Source organism: Ranitomeya imitator, chromosome 4 (assembly GCF_032444005.1).
Source record: "Ranitomeya imitator isolate aRanImi1 chromosome 4, aRanImi1.pri, whole genome shotgun sequence".
Classification (NCBI taxonomy): Eukaryota; Metazoa; Chordata; class Amphibia; order Anura; family Dendrobatidae; genus Ranitomeya; species Ranitomeya imitator.
This window is the reverse complement of record NC_091285.1, coordinates 365,426,678-365,441,866: the sequence shown is the minus strand read 5'-3', so window position 1 is coordinate 365,441,866 and position 15,189 is coordinate 365,426,678. Positions and strand designations below refer to the sequence as shown.

At 39.4% G+C, this 15,189-nt stretch overlaps 1 protein-coding gene across 3 annotated transcripts in view; it reads left to right on the top strand.

The window, feature by feature from the left end:
- MAGI2 (membrane associated guanylate kinase, WW and PDZ domain containing 2) overlaps positions 1-15,189 on the top strand; it is a 1,646,639-nt gene that overhangs the window by 580,167 nt on the left and 1,051,283 nt on the right. The gene's annotated exons all lie outside the window — the stretch shown is intronic.

Genomic DNA, 15,189 nt, shown 5'->3' with positions numbered 1-15,189 from the left:
AGAATGGATGAAAATCCCTCAAACAAGAATTGAAAAACTCTTGGCTGACTATAAAAAGCGTTACCAAGCTTTGATACTTGAAAAAAGGGGGCACTAATAGGTACTATCCATGCAGGGTGCCCAAACTTTTGCATCAGCCTATTTTTTTTTTTCATTTTTAAACTTTAAAGAGATGAAAATGTATGTATTTTTTTGTCTGAAGTACAAAGAAAATGTGTCATCTTTAACTTTAGGCCTTTTAGATATCATTTCATCTTCAACTTTCTTAACTGTTCACAATAACAGTAATTTTAACCAGGGGTGCCCAAACTTTTACATATCACTGCATAATCCTTTGAATCGCTATGACACTATGATATCTCATATATATTGCAACTAAGAAGCAATACAAATAATGTAAGCCTAACCAATATTTCTGTAGCGCAACACGGGATGACATATAATCGGACCAACCTGTAAAGTCACATTTTTGCAATTTTTTTTTTTGCTTTTTTCTGTGTTCAAAATAAAAAATATAAATCTTACAATTTTCATAATGACTACTGGGAATATTGTAGACTCTCACTTTGTCTTGTTTCAGGAAATAACACATGTAGATAGACACAATGGTTGGAGCCTGAACCTATCTTTTGTATTGAAGTGTATAATGAGAATGTGCAATGGTCTTTGTGAGGGAAGAGGATCAGGGTCAGCTGTGATATCACTTACTGTGATTGGTGAATCTTTTTATGTAGATTACTCGATATTGTAATCCTGTCTCTGATGAATAGAAGCCTTTACTGAAACTATTCATGGAAAAACAGGAAGTTTGAGTCTAAAAGAGCACCAGTGGCCAGTGCGAAAATGGCAACATTAATAATTCTTTTTTGTTTGTTTTTATTTTTAAATTGCAATTTAAAGAAATACATAAAAGTAGATGTAACACAAAAACCTCATTTAAACTATAGGTCATTTTCTGATGAATAAAAAAGTTCAATGCCAACAGTAAATCTCCTCTAGTGGTCCTGCCTATGGCTGTAACATTGCTTTTGGGGTTATGGCAAAGTAGGTTATGCTATAAAGGAAACTGTTATCACGTTAGGAGCTTTGTTACATCGTTAAATATGAGCCTCATATTTGCGAGGATCCTAAATACTTAATCTGTTGCTAATGAGCACGTGCGTATATGTGATTAGCTCATTTACATAACCTCATTTTGCTTTCTTTATTTTAATCAGACTGAAGAAATTACTTTGCTGTTATGTTTAAATTATCTCCCTAGCAAATTGCAGTATTTGGTCAGCAGTATAGCAAACTTCCAATTTATCTGCACACCTCACCAAGTCTGGAAAATGTGTCTGTTCTCCAAATGTTGTGTAATTTTTATACAATTGACTTACCGTATATACTCGAGTATAAGCCGAGATTTTCAGCCCAAATTTTTGGGCTGAAAGTGCCCCTCTCGGCTTATACTCGAGTCACGGTGGGTGGCAGGGTCGGCAGGTGAGGGGAGAGGGCGCTGAGGCATACTTACCTAGTCCCGGCGATCCTGGTGCTGTCCCTGCCGTCCCACGGTCTTCGGGTGCTGCAGCTCTTCCCCTCTTCAGTGGTCACGTGGGACCGCTCATTAGAAAAATGAATATGAACTCCACTCCCATAGGGGTGGAACCGCATATTCATTTGTCTAATCAGCGGTAACGGTGACCGCTGATAGAGGAAGAGGCTGCGGCACCGAAGACCAGCTGTCCAGGAGGAGGGGGACGCCGGGAGCAGGTAAGTATCGCATAGTCACCTATCCCCGTTCCACACGCCGGGCGCCGCTCCATCTTCCCGGCGTCTCTCCGCTCTGACTGTGCAGGTCAGAGGGCACGATGACGCATATAGTGTGCGCGCCACCCTCTGCCTGAATAGTCAGAGCGGAGAGACGTCGGGACGAGACGCCGAGAGCTGCAAGCAAGAGAGGTGAGTATGGCATTTTTTTTTTTTATTGCAGCAGCAGCAATGGCAGAGCTTTCTATGGTACATCAATTGGGCAATAATGAACGGTGCAGAGCACTATATGGCACAGCCATGGGCCAATAATGAACGGTGCAGAGCGCTATATGACACAGCTATGGGGCAATAATGAACGGTGCAGAGCGCTATATGGCACAGCTATGGGGCAATAATGAACGGGGCAGAGCATTGTATATGAGGCACAGCTTTATATGGAGCATCTATGGGGCAATAATGAACTGTATGGAGCATTATATGGGGCTCCTGATTCAATATGGATATTCATAACCACTTAACCTACTGATGTCTCAATTAATTTTACTTTTATTGGTATCTATTTTTATTTTTGACATTTACCGGTAGCTGCTCCATTTCCCACCCTAGGCTTATACTCGAGTCAATAAGTTTTCCCAGTTTTTTGTGGCAAAATTAGGGGGGTCGGCTTATACTCGGGTCGGCTTATACTCGAGTATATACGGTAGTTATGTGCTACCAAGGTTTCTTTAATCAAAAATCCATCGTACGGCTCCGTTTACACGTCTGTTTCATGAATGTGTTCTCTCCTTTTTTGTAGATAGAACACATACCCATTATAGTCTATGTCCATGTTCAAATGTCCCTTTTTTTGTGACCCATTGTCTAGTTTTGTTTCGATTTGTAGATTAACCTCTTCACCATCTGGTGATTTTCGTTTTTTGTGCTTTTTGTTTTTTGCTCCCCTCCTTCCCAGAGCCATAAATTTTTATTTTTCCGTCAGTATAGCCGTATGGGGGTTTGTACTTTTGAACAGCACCACTGATTTTACCATATCATTTACTGGAAAACGGGAAAAAATTCCAAGTGTGGTGAAAGTGAAAAAAAAATGTAATTACACAAATGTGTTTTGTTTTGTTTTTTTACCATGTGCGCTTAATGCGAACACTGACCTGCCATTATGGTTCTCCAGGTCATTACGAGTTCAAGGATACCAAAGATGTATAAGTTCTTTTTAATTAAGTGGTGAAAAAAATCTGAAATTTGTTAGAATTTTTTTTTACTTATGTCGCCATTTTCTGAGACCCGTAGTGTCATCATTTTTTTGGGATCTGGGACTGGTCGAGGGCTTATTTTATATGTTCTGAGCTGATGTTTTTATTCATACCATTTTGGGGTAGATGTTTTGATCGCCTGTTATTGCATTTTAGTTAACCCCTTTCTGCCATCGGATGGAATAGTACATCCGATAGCAGATTTTTAATATTTTTTTAAACTTTTTTTTACATTTTTACAGCTTTAGAAGTCCCCTTAGGAGACTTGAAGCTGCCATGGTCCGATCGCGAGTGCTTCAGATGTAAGGACCTGTTGAAGCTCTATTAGGTGCGAAACTGCCGTCGTCCACAACATGGATTCTGTTAGCTCCTGCAACCTGCTGTTTTATAAAAAAAATTTCAATAAAGAGAAAAATTTTAAAGGGCCGATGCGTGCGACCTTTTTCTCCTACTTTTCATGTATTCACAAGTCTGAAGTTTTGGGCATGCACCCAGACTTCCCTCCGTTAGGCTTCGTCTATTGTTCCTAAGTAAAAGGATTAACAAAGTAGTTGGAAGTCAGTTAGTTGTGGCACTCTCCTTTCATGCAGAACATACTGTACGTTCCATGCTTAACCTCTCTCTGCACCCATCTCTCACTTTTCCCCTATTTGCTCCATCCTTGACTAATTGCTGGAGCTTCAGGGCAGGCCTTGACCAATCACATTGGCTTTTTCTCACTTTTGAATCTAACCAGAGGGGAGCTAATTAAAATGTATCACCTGTTGTTTCCATTTGGCTAGGTAACATTTAGGGGCTTTGCAATGCCAGAAAATAATCCTATATACTGTAAAATATTCTTATTATATAATTCTTAAAATTGTGTTCACCAATTTTGATTTATTTTTTTGTAAATTTTAATGGAAATACTATAATAAAACAAATGACTAAGAAAAGATTACTTGTCAGTCTTAAATGTTCCTGGACTGAATACGGATTCATAAAAGGTAGATTGTACACCAAAGGGAGGAGAAGGACTAATAGAGCCAGCACACAACATACGGCCGGCCATCAATAAGACAGTAATCTATTGCTTATTGCTAAGATACGCTGTCACTTCCCGAACAGTGGAAAAGCTATAAATGCATCGTACAGGTCCTGCTAGACCACATCGGATGATAGGGGCTCGTTGTGGTCCAATTTTTGTACTTGCATCGATCTTTCTACAATTGAAACTTTGCTGGGAAATCATTGTTTATTTTCTTCTTTGTAAACCTTCCCCGAAACATATGAGTAAGCAGTAGCTCTTGCCTCATTTGTAAAGACTTTTACCTGTTTTTTTTCTGAAACTTTTTTCTAATTATTTCACTTTCAAGCTATCAATCAGTTGGAATGGATGATGATGCCCTTTGATAGCTCACTAACGTCATGCAGATTTCATAGCCTTCAGAAAGAAAGGGCCATACAAAATGTATTTGCTGTTGCCTAGCTAAGGTGATTATTTGCATTGGTTTTTCTCCCTGTACAGTCCGCCTGCTGCAGTAATAATAGGAGCAGAGAAGCAGATAACGTACTTTATCATATTACTGTGCTGCTTAGTGTCTTTCAATTATTCCTTATACTACTCATACAAGTTTGCTTTTAAAATGAATAGTATGCTGAGGGGCTTTACTATGCAGAATAAAATTAGAGTGCGTCATCAGATTCATTTGTGATGTAGACACTTTAAAAAGTGTTGAGAATAAAGGACTCTATTGTGAAAAGTTTAGAAATGCTGCACATTTATTACAAAAAAATTTAAAGCGTAACCATTCATTTCATGTATTTCCCATAGTTCATGTGAAGAACTTTGTGATATATCGCTTAAGGCCGGGGTCACACTAGCAATGAATACGGATGAGTGCTATGCAATAAAACATCGCATGGCCAGTATTCATCTATGGAGCAGCTCACATCAGCGTTTTTTTGCTCGGCCGTATTAAATGTGCAAGTGAAATTGTAGCATGCTGTGATTGTCAAACCTATGGGTGCGAGTGAGACAGCGCACATCACTCGGATATCATCTCAGTGCGGTGCGATATGCGCTGACCCCGGCAATGGAGGAGATGGAGAAATTCATTTCTCCGCCTCCTCTGCAGCTGTGCTCTGATCCTCTCTGAGCATGAGGCTCGGAGCACAGACGCAGGACACTAGGCTCCGGCTCGCAGCAGAGCAGGAGCCGAGGATCATTAGCATATGGCATCCGATGCTCTGGCATCACATGCCATACACTCGTCTGACCCTGGCCTTAGAGAGAAATACTTCTCTCATCTTATTAACTAATTAATTACTCTCAATTCTCTGGTACAATTTATCTTCAGAATTTCAGCTCATTTAGATATGGGCTGAGGTGCTGCCCATAATTGTCTGTGGACAAATGACAACTGTAAAGTAACATTTTTGCGCAAAATATTATTGATGTATGCGAAATGGGAAATCATACAGGGCACAGTGTGTAATGTTTGTCTTGTGATATTTTTACAATAAAATAAATTCCGCAGCGCTTTACAATTCACAGGTTCATATAGAACAGTCATAAGTAATATAGTTAAAGATAATACAATAATTAAAGCAAAAATAATGACGACCCTACTTGTAAGAGTTTACAATCTACACTGAGGGGGGGGAGACACAAAGTACAGGGGCTTATTTACAATCATGGTCCAGCCATATTAAGGAAATGGGGGTTAGATAAAGGCTGCATGAGCTGCTCACCATCCAATATTTGTGGCGTTCTATGTGCGGTGGAGTTTGATGGAGAATTATGTTCAGAGAAATAGAAAATGAGCTATATATATATATATATATATATATATATATATATATATATGTACTTCCATTAGGGAACATGATAGGCCACCCTAAACAGATGTGTTTTTATGTAAAACAGTGTAAGTTGTGGTTAGGCCTAATTTCTTGTGGTAGAGCATTCCAGAGGATTGGTGCAACTCGGGAGAAGTCTAGAAGCCGGAAGTGGGAGGTACGGATCAGTGCAGATGTTAGTCTAGAGTCACTTGCAGAGCGTAGAGAATGGGTAAGCCGATAAACAGAAATAAAGGAGGAGATGAAGGGGATGCCGCACTGTGGAGAGCTTTGTGGGTGAGGGCAAGCAATTTAAATTTGATTCTATAATGTACTGTATGAGCGGCCAGTGCAATGATTGGCACAGAGTGGAGGCATCTGAGTAACGATTAGCCAGGTATATGACCCTGGCTGCAGCATTAAGAATAGACTGGAGAGGGTAAAGCTGAGTGAGGGAGAGGCCAATTAATAGAAAATTACAGTTGTCAAGGCATAAGTGAATGAGGGCAACAATGAGGGTTGTTGTTGTCTCCATGGTGAGAAGAAGGCAGAAAAAGGGATATTTTTTAGGTGCAAGCGACAAGAGTGGGCAAGAGATTGTATATAGTAGGTGAAGGAAAGGTAACATACATAAGAAGAACTATACTAAATTTCTAATTTTAGGTATTTGCTATTATTATTATTACACCTACTACATATTGGAACAAGAGAACAAGGATTTAGTTTTTGGTGCAGGATCACCATGTGATATTATTATATCTTATTAGTATTTATAGTATCTCTGCACCAAGACATGTACCATAATACCATGCACTAGCACTTTTTTCATTGATGTATCATTAAATACAAGACTACTTTTTTGCACTAGCACCTTACATACATTTATATTGTCTCTTATGATACTATTATATCCTTACCATTCATATGAGACATGTATTGTGGCATTTCTAAAATTTAAGGCACATAGACCTACCATTAATTACTATACACTATTCCTCGCTTCCTCTTGGCATTGGTCTTGTCTATTTCTGGGTGTGCGCACCTGTTTTTAATATGCTTTAATTATGTCTATGTCATTGTTTTGTGATCATGTTTGTTGTCACCTGATTTAATAAAATAATTATGTGTCACCTATCTTGATGAATTGGGACTTTATAGTCGGTTCCTTTCTTCACTTCTGTCTCCCTTCCCTTTATTGGGATAGGATCTTGGAGATGGGAATACCCCTTTAATCAAATAGTCTTTTAACTGTATTTCTTGCAAAATGCTAATCATGTATGTCATGAGCTGTGTTTAAAAGCTGCTCTCCCATTGCAATGGCCAGGATCAAGATGTTTAAGCCCTTTGATGCCAAGGTCAATACAAACCATAGCATCTAAGTGGTTGACAGAAGGATAGGGCTTCCTTCATAACCATCAGCAATGTAAATTGCCATGCTAATGGGTTTCTAAAGCAATGGAGGGGGACTAGAAATGGTCTATCATCTTAGTATATAAATGTATATGATTCATAGCCTAAAAGTATGACTTTTTTCGTATTGTGCCAATGAGCATAATACATTGCAATGCATAAGCATTATATGAACGATCAGGTGTATACATGTTAAAGTGTCATGATATGACCTTAAAAAATGTAAAAAAAAAAAAATAAGATAGCAAAAAAAATTATTTTGCCCACTAAAATTTTGCCACCTAAGTAAACTTAATTAGTGCCGCAATATCTGTATTTCATTATGAATACTTAATCAGAGCACCGCATGCAAACCCCGCCATCGGCCGCCCCGGAGCACGAGCATATCATTAACTCAAAACTGAAATAAAAAATTAAAGATCGACCACAACACGGATTTCATCACCCAAGGTATCATTTTAATCAGTATAACAGCGCTGACCTGACACTGTGTGCAGGTTACAGTGCACAATCCGGCTGACAGGTTCCCTTTAAACTATAAAACCAATCTTCAGAACTATAATTGAATATATAAGTAGAATGTTGTGTGACACATGTATTTGGTAAACCCTTTTCTTTCCAGATTTTCTGTTGTTGGTTATCATATCTTGGGGGATGTACTGTGGGTGGCACCTTACAATTGTCACTACCTCCTGCATTAGCTATTTAAGCTTTCAGGTTACTCAGGTATAGTGCTAATACATGTTTGAAATGCGTAGTCCATTTATTTCGTATGAAGTTTTATTATGGTTTTGGGAAATTGTTGTAAAAATGAAGTTTTAAAGCTCAATTAATAACAATTAAAGTCCAAACAGACATGTTCAGTAGAGAGGTTTTTTGTTTTATTACTCTTTCTCCAGTACATTCAAGTCTCTTACTTTTTGTGGCCTATTCTATTTATTGGTGGGTTTCTGGAATACTGCTTGTCAGACATTTATGGCTAATTTGTGACCTCTTCATATTGTTCCAAGATGCAAAATACATTTTGTTTAAAGAAAAGATTTATGCGTGATTAAAGGGGATCTGTCACCTACTTTTTCATATATAAGCTGCGGCCACCGCCTTTAGGGGCTTATCTACAGCATTCTGTAATGCTGTAGATAAGCCCCCGATGTATCCTGAAAGATAAGATTATACTCACAAGTTAGATTGTGCTCACCTGGGGGGCGGTCTGGTGTGGTCCGGTCCAATGGGCATCGTGGTCCGGGTCCAGCCAACGATGATGTCCTCTTCTTTGCTTCCTGCTGCGGCTTCGGCACAGGCATACTTTATCTGTCCTGTTGAGGGCAGAGCAAAGTACTGCAGTGCGCAGGCGCCAGGAAAGGGCTGAGAGGCCCAGCACCTGCGCACTGTAGTACTTTATGCTGCCCTTAACAGGACAGATAAAGTACGCCTGCACAGGAGCCACAACAGGAAGAAAGGAAGAGGACATCATCGTATGAAGATGGGAGGAGCTGGACCCGGACCACGATGCCCATTGGACCGCACCAGACTGCCCCCCAGGTGAGTATAATCTATCTTGTTTTTTTTATCTTTCAGGTTACATCGGTGGCTGTAGATAAGCCCCTGATGGTGGTGGTCGAAGCTTATATACGAAAAAGTAGGTGACAGATTCCCTTTAAGGGTCATATTTCTAGATTATTTGGATTGAGCCTGGTGTAATTTTTAGATACCAGACACTGTATTTTAAGCACATATAATTGATTGTACAGTAAGTGCCAAATGTAGTGTTATAATTAAAAACTGTCATTGTAGCATATGTAAGATGGAACCAAATTACATTTCCCTAACATAGCGTATCACACTGTCTATTCGCCCCTCTGACTCTCATTATGTGATTATAAATATTTAAACACTGCTAGGCAGAATGCACATTTTATGTTAAAGCATTGTCTACCAAGACCTCTTGTGTAAAGCCAGAAAATTAATTGGATTCACATTGGTATTGTTGAGGTGACTTTGATTTTAAAAATGTAAATCTGTTTTTTTTTCATGTTGATACAATTTTAGATATCTTAAACCGCTATTGATTTTTTTTAATAAGTAGGGGTATAATGGCGGAATATGAAATTGCAGTACAAACATAATAGAAACATCCTTTGTGACCAGACTTTTTGATCACCTCGGCATTGCCAATTATTATTTTTAACGCGTGGCCAGAATATGTATTGCAAAGCATATAGGCAGGGTGAAAATTAAAGATAATTATATATAATGGTATTATTCTGTTATTGCAATGCTGAGGTCATTTTTGGAATACATCTTTATAATTAAATTATTTGCTCTATATTAATGATGTAAATGGTAAGGATAGATTGTCTATATATTTGTACAAAAATGGTGTGACATTGTGTTCACTAGTTTCAACATGTAACAATTCTTAAGTATAAGACAGTTTGTGCATACAGCTCACCCCACCCAATATTTAATCTGGTTCCTTGGGTAACATATTTCTCCGGATAAGACTTGTGAGGTATCAAACGGTATTGTTTAATGTGATGATAAAGATTTTTCAATCCAGCACAACAAATTATAAGCAAAATATATATTCTGGGAGACTTCACTAATAGTGGCATAGGCATAAAAAAATCACTGACTTAATTGTAGATCAAGAGTCAGCCAGATATTTCTCTATGCCTATGCTACTATTTTAATGTCACAATAAAGAAATTGTTGCTTGTAATTTGCTATGCTGGATTGAAAAACCTTTATCATGACATGAAACTTTACTAATGCACATTAAAATTTTACCTGTCGTCAAAGCACTTACATATAATAGAGGGGGCTGCAATGGGGGCTTTGCAGAGATGGTGTCCAGCTGTGCGTGTGTTTTCATTTTAGCTCTGAACTGTATTTCATGATATCAGCATAATATCTTCAGATAAGGAAAAGAATAACAGATGGCTCATCATTTGGCATCTTGAAGTATCTTATGCAATGACAAACTTTGACTTTTTTCTCAAACACATAAGCAATGCTTTTTCTGATCTGTCATCACTTGCAGTCCTATATGGAGCGTACTGTATATAGATGTAGTAACACTGGTTTGGTGCTTTTACTCACAGTGGTGTATTTTACTCACAGATAACCTTATATCCAAATTATTATTTGCCACAATATAGTCTCATAATTTGTTCCAATGAGTGTGGCAGGATGAGGGTTAATGTGAATCTGGTTTCAATGTTTAATCTTATACTGTGGATGCTACTACTACTATTGTGTGGATTGTTCTTCTTATGACCTTCCAGTACAAATTGCTTGTTTGTCCAGAATGAGAGCTGCATGAAGTGAGTTCCAGGTCTTGTGCGTGCACACTGACACTGCCGCCTCTAATCTCTCTCCTGTATGTCTAGACCTCCCGCTGCTGTGTGATCCTACGTGCAGTGAAAGGCCGCTGCAGGCAGGAGAGAGGAATGACACCACACTGACACTAACACTAACTAGCCTCCTGTATGGTATAGGTGCAGATCTGCATGGCTGGGGATTTAATTTAGATAGGACTTACTTGTGCAAAGCTAAGGGAAAGTGCAAAAAATGCTAATTATGGGAGTGGAACAGTTGCAAGGATGCACCAAGAAGCCCTAATGTCATTATTCGACCTGGGACCGGGGGGCACCTTTCAGTGCCGTAACACTAGGGGGCGTCCTAGCTCACCCTGTTTCCTCGGATACTTCAGATGGCGAAGATGCCGGAGGCCTCCACCCTTGCCTTATCTCCTAGAACAGCCCTACATCTGTCCCCGTCCCCCACCTGGGGAAGAGATGCGCTACTGTGTATCGCAGTACACCAACCCGACAGACAGGGTGACGAAGACAAGGGTAAACTGAAAACTCCACAAACACAAAACATACACTCACATATAACAGAGGTATTCACCAGGGTGTGTAGGGATGGAGAATAAAGTAAAACAGGGAAGGATAAGAGATTTCCAAGCATACAAACCAGCCAACAATCGCTAATAAAATCCTCCAGCACTCCTTCACAGCACCAACTTCTCCCACTCCAAGATCATGTTGCAGATTGCTAACACTGACGATGACTAGGTAATCGAGCCCAGATTTTGTAGGGAAAAGGAGTGGCTAATTGAGCACAGCTGAATGTAGGAGTTTTCCAATATGGCTGATTAACCGCTGTTCTGCTGGAAGAAATAAACATGTTTAATACACTGGAGAAGTGCTTCTTCTCAGTATGGTAGGAGCGACCAGATGCTGCTGTCTTCTGGCTCCGCTCTGTTACGGTGACACCTAATTTGAATATGTTATGAAATGTGTTTTTTATGTAAAACTAATCTATTGAAATCTATACTGTAGGTATGTTTTTATAGGGCCAAGTTCCCTGTAGTGGAATCATTTTTACATTTGGGGGTGACAAACGCCCATTAATTGTAACATGATTTAGAGGGTTGTTTCATTTAATAGATGTATTCTGAAACCAATAGTTGTCAGTGTTTTACGTCAGCAAACGTGGTCTTTTAGCCACTACCATCATATGTTTTTCTTAGTGCTGGTAAAATAGGCCATTTGTAGTATTCTGCACAATGCTGAAACCTGCAGGCTCTATCCTTTTTTCTGATGAATGCTGTTTTGTATTGTTGAGAAATCAGCCGTGTAACAAGAAGTTTTAGCTGAGATGGAAAAGATAAGCACCATCAATTTAATAAAAATACTGAGCCCGGGTTTCATAACAGAAGACACTTTTTTCTCTCATGAGCATACACCATGATGATGGATGAATTGTCAAGGAGAAGCAGTGAATATAGATTAGTAAAGCCAAGCTTGTTGTGACTGAAGCTCGCTGGCAGCCGCTTTACAGTCATTTAAAATAAACACCTATATTTTGGATAACACGAATGCAAGAATACACCATCAGATATGGATATATATGAAATACGCACAAAAATCAATTTACTTCTATTTTAAAACCATATCACCGCAGTTAAGATTAGGGCGAAACCCATATCACACAGTCATATCTTTTACAATTCCGAGCAATATCTGAGCAGCTTTGGAGGTGTTCAGTCACTTTAGAGATTATCTAAAAACTACAGTCAGTACAAAGAAGTTGAAACTGGAAACATTTGTTTTTAACCCCTTCACCCCAAAGCCTGTTTTCACCTAAGTGACAGGGCCAATTTTTACAATTCTGACCACTGTCACTTTATGAGGTCATAACTCTGAAACGCTTCAACGGATCCCGGTGATTCTGACACTGTTTTCTCGTGACATATTGTACTTCATGATAGTGGTAAAACTTCTTCGATATGACTTGCATTTATTTGTGAAAAAAACAAAAATTTGTCGGAAATTATGAAAATTTAGCAATTTTCAAACTCTTAGTTTTTATGCCCTTAAATTAGAGAGTTATATCACATAATATAGTTAATAAACAACATTTCCCACATGTCTGCTTTACATCAGCACAATTTTGGAAACATAATTTTTTTTTGTTAGGACGTTATAAGGGTTAAAAGTTGACCAGCGATTTCTCATTTTTGCAACAAAATTTGCAAAACCATTTTTTTACGGACCACCTCACACTTGAAGTGACTTTGAGGGGTCTATATGACAGAAAATGCCCAAAAGTGACACCATTCTAAAAACTGCACCCCTCAAGGTACTCAAAACCACATTCAAAAAGTTTATTAACCCTTCAGGTGCTTCACAGGAATTTTTTGAATGTTTAAAAAAATTGAACATTTAACTTTTTTTTCACAAAATTTTTACTTCAGGTCCAATTTGTTTCATTTTCCCAAGGGTAACAGGAGAAATTGGACCACAAAAGTCGTTGTACAATTTGTCCTGAGTACGCCGATACCCCATATGTGGGGGTAAACCACTGTTTGGGCACATGGCAGAGCTCGGAAGGGAAGGAGCGCCATTTGACTTTTCAATGCAAGATTTGCTGGAATTGAGATCGGAGCCCATGTCACGATTGGAGAGCCCCTGATGTGCCTAAACAGTGGAACCCCCCACAAGTGACACCATTTTGGAAAGTAGACCCCCTAAGGAACTAATCTAGATGTGTGGTGAGCACTTTGAACCTCCAAGTGCTTCACAGAAGTTTATAATGTAGAGCCGTAAAAAAAAATGTATATTAATTTTCACAAAAAATGATCTTTTTGCCCCAAATTTTTTATTTTCCCAAGGGTAAAATGATAAATTGGACCGCAAAAGTTGTTGTGCAATTTGTGCTGAGTACGTCGATACTTCATATATGGGGATAAACCACTGTTTGAGCGCATGGCAGAGCTCGGAAGGGAAGGAGTGCCATTTGACTTTTCAATGCAAAATTGGCTGGAATTGAGATCGGACGCCATGTCGCATTTGGAGAGCCCTTGACGTGCCTTAACAGTGGAAACCCCCCACAAGTGACCCCATTTTGGAAAGAAGAGCCCCTAAGGAACTTATCTAGATGTGTGGTGAGCACTTTTAACCCCCAATTGTTTCACTAAAGTTTAGAATGTAGCATTGTGAAAATTAAAAAATCATTTTTTCTTTCCACAAAATGATGTTTTAGCCCGCAATTTTTTTTTCCCAAGGGTAACAGGAGAAATTGGACCACAAATGTTATTGTCCAATTTGTCCTGAGTACGCTGATACCCCACATTTGGGGGGGAACCACCGTTTGAGTGCATGGCAGAGCTCGGAAGGGAAGGAGCACCGTTTGAAATGCAGACTTAGATGGAATGGACTGCAGGTGTCATGTTGCATTTGCAGAGCCCCTGATGTACCTAAACAGTAGAAACCCACCACAAGTGACCCCATATTGGAAACTAGACCCCCCAAGGAACTTATCTAGATGTGTTGTGAGAGCTTTGAACCAACAAGTGTTTCACTACAGTTTATAACGCAGAGCCGTGAAAATAAAAATTATTTTTTTTCCACGAAAATGATATTTTATCCCCTATGTTTTTATTTTCCCAAGGGTAACAGGACAAATTGGACCCCAAAAGTTGTTGTCCAACTTGTCCTGAGAACGCTGATACCCCATATGTTGGGAGGAACCACTGTTTGGGTGCACGGCAGAGCTCGAAAGGGAAGGAGCGCCATTTGAAATGCAGACTTAGATGGATTGGTCTGCAGGCGTCATGTTGCATTTGCAGAGCCCCTGATGTACCTAAACAATAGACACCCCCCACAAGTGACCCCATATTGGAAACTAGACCCCCAAAGGAACTTATCTAGATGTGTTGTGAGAGCTTTGAACCAACAAGTGTTTCACTACAGTTTATAACGCAGAGCCGTGAAAATAAAAAATATTTTTTTTTTCACGAAAATGATATTTTATCCCCTATGTTTTTATTTTCCCAAGGGTAACAGGACAAATTGGACCCCAAAAGTTGTTGTCCAACTTGTCCTGAGAAAGCTGATACCCCATATGTTGGGGGGAACCACTGTTTGGGTGCACGGCAGAGCTCGAAAGGGAAGGAGCGCCATTTGAAATGCAGACTTAGATGGATTGGTCTGCAGGCGTCATGTTGCATTTGCAGAGCCCCTGATGTACCTAAACAGTAGAAACTCCCCACAAGTGACCCCATATTGGAAACTAGACCCCCAAAGGAACTTATCTAGATGTGTTGTGAGAGCTTTGAACCAACAAGTGTTTCACTACAGTTTATAACGCAGAGCCGTGAAAATAAAAAATATTTTTTTTCCACGAAAATGATATTTTATCCCCTATGTTTTTATTTTCCCAAGGGTAACAGGACAAATTGGACCCCAAAAGTTGTTGTCCATCTTGTCCTGAGAACGCTGATACCCCATATGTTGGGGGGAACCACTGTTTGGGCACACAGGAGAACTCGGAAGGGAAGGAGCCCTGTTTTACTTTTTCAAAGCAGAATTGGCTGGAATTGAGATCGGACGCCATGTCGCGTTTGGAGAGCCCCTGATGTGCCTAAACAGTGGAAACCCCCAAT